This window comes from Papaver somniferum, chromosome 3, assembly GCF_003573695.1.
Source record: "Papaver somniferum cultivar HN1 chromosome 3, ASM357369v1, whole genome shotgun sequence".
NCBI classification, from domain to species: Eukaryota; Viridiplantae; Streptophyta; class Magnoliopsida; order Ranunculales; family Papaveraceae; genus Papaver; species Papaver somniferum.
In genome coordinates, this window is record NC_039360.1 from 223,888,907 (window position 1) to 223,895,171 (window position 6,265).

The following is a 6,265-nucleotide window of genomic DNA, read 5'->3' on the forward strand; positions in this document are numbered from 1 at the left end:
ACGTGGTCTCTGGCATTTACACATAATCCCACTTCTCCATTACTCAATCACTCCCACTTTCTACGAGATCAGGGTGCGTTCAATATGACTTGTATAAATAGGTTTTACCTGCTTTCCACAAAAAAACAAGTTTTGGTGAGAATAACAACACAATATCCAGAAAAATACCAAAGAACTGATAGATTTCATTCCGCAAGCCAGTTCCAAATTCTGATACAAGTCATAAGATAACCACACCTTCAGAATTAACCATTCTGGTCTCAACACCTTCTTTGCTTCCCTCCCTAAAACCAATCCTTCTCCTTCACTCTGTGACCGAAGCAAGACTGGAATGGCCCTTTCTTGGTTTAGGCCAGTATTCTACAGATTGATCTCTCAAATCTAAAGTACTCCCGTGCAGTGCATTTTTTTTAGGTTTAGATTTGTTTCTCATCCACACACCCAAATTTACCAAAACCAGCAGAAACATTTTTTACCCATAAACACCTTCAAATACGGTTTCTAAGATATCCCAAGCATCTTTAGACCGAGTGCACGTAGTCATATGGTTCTGAAGATCTAGGGTAATGGCATGGATGATAGCATTTAATCCGTCAGAATTTTTCTTTGGAGCAAGAATCTCGATATCATTATAATCACCAATATCCTTTGCAACAGTTATATATTCTACTGTAACTAATGAAGGATTATATCCATTTACAATACGAACCCATGATTGAAAATCTCGCGCTTTTAGAAATGCATGCGTAGAAATTTTTCACTATAAGTAAATCGAGCCATCGAAGACTGGCGATATATGTTTATAGAGCACTTATGTTCATAAAGTCAGATTGCTACAACTACACTCAATATTTAGTTTGGCAATCTGTATGGACTAAACTCCAATATAATTTCGAGAGAACCAACTTAAAATTGATGAGACTTAATCAAGAAGTATATCAAAGAGCTTTATCTATTTGTTAATTCAGTTAGCAAATCAAGAAATATATCAAAGACCAATGCCCAAGTGTCAATCAAGTTTTATCCAACAAACAAGATCGGATTTATCAACTGTGATTGAACTACGTATGCACAACCTGTGATATTTCAATTATATAAAAAAGTATATTGCAGAAAAGAAATAACACAGACACCATAAATTTTGTTAACGATCGAGGATACCGCAAATGTAGAAAAATCCCTGGACCTAGTCCATATTTGAACACCACACTGTATTAAGCCGTTACAGACTCTAGCCTACTACAAGTTAACTTCGGAATGGAATGTAGTTGATCCCTAACCAAGTCTCACACCGATTAAGGTACATCCGCGTTCCTTAAGCCTCAAGAACCACGCCGGGTTTTGAGTACTTGATTCCCTCAGATGATATCATCCACAACTATGAGTTTCTACGACCCTAAGTCGAAGACTTCTAAACAAATCTGTCTCCCACAGATATGTCAATCCTTTATTATTTTTGTTTTGTCTTTTACTACAAAGATCAAGGTGAACAAGAACCAACTAATAATCCGGTCTTATACTCCCGAATAGAAGCGTAGAAATATTAGTCACCTCACAATAACTTAACGGATTAACAAAAGAAGTTATTGCGGAATCACAAGAGTTTGAGACGAAGAACTGTTGTGATTACTTTTTATATCTTACCTATCGGAGATGAATCTCGAGTAAATCTTAGATAAGATAAAACTCAATACGATATAACAAGTAAGATCAGAATACGCAACTACAGAGAAAATAGTTGGATCTGGCTTTACTAACCCCAAATGAAGTCTTCAAGTCGTTAACCTAATAATGGTTTTGGAAAACCTATGTTAAAGGAGAATTAACTATAGTTTGAAACTAGGACACACGGAAGTGTCGGGATAAGGTTTCTCAGATGATAGAGTTCTCCCTTATATAGAATTTCAAATCAGGGTTGCTTACAATAAAAGCCAAGATAGCTTAGTAATAAAGCATTCAATTTTCACCGTTAAATGAACTCTTGATTTAATATTCAAGCTAAGTATGTTTAGAAATTAAGCAATAAATATCCATCGTTAGATGATATTATCTTCATACAGACAAAAAAAAAAACCTATATGAAAAAGAGGGGGTCTAACAACCACACCCAATATTTCGATTAGCAATCTGTTGATGCGTGTCGTGAGTGCAATCAAATTAAATCACTTATTTCCACACAATTAACTGGTAATATAATGGAAGAAAGGATCGTTCCCACGAAGAGCATGGAGTTTAGTTGTCAAAAAGGTCACAATTGGGGGTTTTTGTTTTAGATTGTAAACAAAGAAAAAAACAATTGAAATTGAGTTGTAAGCAATAAGGAGAGATATGATCGAGGAATCCTTATTTGTTATAAACCTTCAATGAGTTAATATATTCATCCGTTCATCATTAATCATAGATTATCATCAACCGTGGGATAACAACTAGTGCAGTGCTACCCCCTAAAGTCCTTTGGTCACTGGATACCGAAGCGCTTGAATATCAGATTTTATTCATCCAAGCCACCAAGTAGTAGCGCAATAAAGGTTTAACTTAGTAGAATACTTTAATTTTTTAAGAATTAGGTTAATCTTAGTAGTTAGACTCTTAGCGCAAGGTCCCTCTGCAAGGTCTCACGTTTTCTACTTGTGTAAGGATTATTCAACAATTACACGGATATCCTAACCCTTTACTAGCAATATATCAATTAATAAACTACTATAGTTGGCCACCTAGAGCAATCAATTTATCAATCATAAGCATTAATCAAAGTAGAAGCAAGCGATAATCATATGATAATCATATGAAGAAATCAAACCAGATGCATATATTAAACCAGATGAAGTCTAGAACTTAGAATTCATCCTCAATCAAGTATGGGTTTAGCTACTCATGGATGTAGTAGCATCCATGTTATACAATTGATAAACTAGAGAAGAAATCGTAACGATTGATAAGAACCGCTCCGAACCCTAGATTTTCCTCCGTTATGTTGTTCCTCTCCTCCAAAACTTGCAAAATAATGTCAAAAACATACCTTCTTAAATTTTGGGAGGTGTCTTTATATAGTGCTCACGAAATTAGGTCTTCAAAATCCTTCCGGGCTCGTGTAGTATTGAAAACGGGGTAAAAAAAGCATCAAAAGTGTCCCAGGAAGTTATCAGGTTCGGCTCAAACGTGTATGGACTTCTTAGGCCGAACCTGACAAGTTATTTTTGCTCCGGATGAGTGTCAGGTTCGGCTCAAAAGTGGTGGAGAGTTATCAACCGAACCTGGGTTCAGCTAGCTCTTTTTCGGTCGAACATTCTCCTGTAACTTCTTGTATTTTCGTCCAAAACTTGCTCCAAAGTTCGGCTCACTTCATGGTTTCTCTTATTAGCCGAACCCTCTCCTGGATATTTTGTTCAAAACTCATTTGTAGGTTCGGCTTGGGTCATTGGATCATCTTATAGCCGAACGTTACTCCTTAAATTCTTCTGAAAACTTGATTTTTAGGTTCTAGGTTCGGCTGACTCGAGCTGATGAAGTTATCAGCCGAACCTCTCTATGTAACTTCAAATCTTCCAATCTCGTTTTTCCCACAACTTCTTCGTCCGATGTCGGAATGACCTCATTTTTTTTTGCATTCTTTTCGTAATTTAATTATCTTCAAGATAGAGGTGAAAGTTTTTGGATTTGAACACATTTATTTTGCCCTCCTTTGTAAACTTCATTTTTTAGCACTTGCGTAGCAATTTCCACTCCTTTTGGATGATTCACCTAAATAGACAAATAAAAGAGAAAACAAGAGTAATACAACATAGAATGCAAGAAATATAGCTAAAAAAGTATGGAATGGATACTAAAATCATGTAAATTAAGCACTTATCATCTGTATGGACTAACTCCAATATACTTTTAAGAGAATCAACTAGATAGACAGACTCAATCTTAATAAAAGTATATCAAAAAGTTATATCTCATTGTCTCAATTCAAACTTACCCAAGCAAATAGAAATATGCGAGTCTAATTAAATACAAGAGAAATCACTTGAACGGTACCAAAGACCAATGTTCAAGGATCAATCAATTTCAATCAACTACCAAAGCTTGGATTTCCCAATTGATCGATTCAACGCACAACCTGTGATATTTCAATTATATAAAAAATATAATGCGGAAAATAAATAACACAGACACCAGAAGTTTTATTAACAAGGAAACCGCAAATGCAGAAAAACCCCGGGACCTAGTCCAGATTGAACACACATTATATTAAGCCGCTACAGACACTATCCAACTACAAACTAACTTCGGTCTGGACTGTAGTTGAAACCCAATCAATCTCACACTGATCAAAGGTACAGTTGCGCTCCTTACGTCTTTGATCCCAGCAGGATACTGCGCACTTTATTCCCTTAGCTGATCTCACCCAAAACGAAGAGTTGTTATGACCCAAAGTCGAAGAATTTAATAAATAAATCTGTATCACATAGAAAAGTCTACGGTAATAGATAAATCTGTCTCCCATAGAAATACCTATGAGTTTTTGTTCCTTCATTTGATAAATCAAGGTGAACAGGAACCAATTGATAATCCGGACTTATACTCCCGAAGGACATCCTAGAATTATCAATCACCTCACAATAATCTTAATCGACTAGCGAAAGAAGATATTGCGGAATCACAAATGATGAGACAAAGATGTTTGTGACTTCTTTTATATATTTCCTAACGGAGAAATCAATATCAAGCCAATCTTACGATTGTGCTTAGTAAGATAGAAACAACAAGATCATATCACACAACTACAAGAAAGTAGTATCGGTCTGGCTTCACAATCCCAATGAAGTCTTCAAGTCGTTAACCTATAGGGTCTCGATAGAAACCCAAGGTTAAAGGAGAATCGAATCTAGCTAATACAAATAGTATCACACAGGAGGTATGGGGATTAGGTTTCCCAGTTGCTAGAGTTCTCCTTTATATAGTGTTTCAAATCAGGTTTGCAATCAATGTTAGCTTAGTAACAAAGCATTCAATATTCACCGTTAGATGAAAACCTGATTAGATTCAAGCTAATATCTTTTAACCGTTAGATCGAAACTTAGCTTGTTACACACAAATGAAATGCACGTTTATTTAGGTTTTTGTAACCGTACCCAAACATGTACATCTAGTTGGTTCAGCAGTAATTAACCAAATGGTTAGCCATATGAGCACTTTCATAACAACCATATTCTTCTTTACCATAACTAGTTCAAATGACTCAAATGAACTAGTTAGGGAGTTGTTCAATTGCTTAGGTCTTATAGAATTATACAAGACACAATCGAAGCAAAAGCGTTTGATTCATTCGAATCGATTCATGAACTTTATAGCCACGGTTTGAAAACTTGCATTCCTTAGTTTATATAAGTTTAAGTTCACGAATAATCGTTTTTAGAAAATAACCAACTTAAGTACGCGGACTGGGTACGCGGACTTAAGTACCCGGAATAAGTTTGTTTTCAGTTCACAAACTCCAGCAGAAATTCTCGAGAAGAGAACTTCTGACAGTACGCGGACTCTAGTTCCGGTTTTCCTGAGAAGCAAAGTACGCATACTTTGGTTCAAGGAATAAGGACTTACACACATATGTGCTACCACATAATGTTTATATCCTTCCATGATTATGTAATCTAAACTCTCATTTCAATCATTGAAACATTCTTAGAGGACGTTATATAGTTGTTATTCATAAACCATTTTTCATCAAAGCCATTTTCAAGTGATTGAAACTTAATATGACTTTCTTCACTAGTAAAGATGAACTTGGCCAAAGCGAAAGCTTACCAACACATATTTCGAGAAATAGATAAGCGAGATTAACTCGGCTCGAAATATCAAATGTGTATAATCAAAGTCTATATAGCTAAACGACTTTTGTCTCAAGATATGAGATAGAGTAGATAGACTTTTGAGTGATAGATAAGTTCAAGTCTTCACATACCTTTTAGTCGATGAAGTTCCACCAGTTCCTTGAGTAGTTTTTCGTCTTTGTATGATGATCGCCATGGAGTCTTGAGCTCAACTACGATTTCTATCCTAGTATGAGACTTAGTTATAAGTAGACCAGAAATCAAGACTTATAGTTTTGATCACTAACATTGATAAACATGCTTGAGATAGCAACGCATGCGAGTTCGACCGAGCAATGCTCTAACAATCTCCCCCTTTGTCAATTTTAGTGACAAAACTATCAATACATATGGAATACAAAAAATAGATAAATAAGCTTTTGTAACTTCTCTTCCGCATGCCTGAT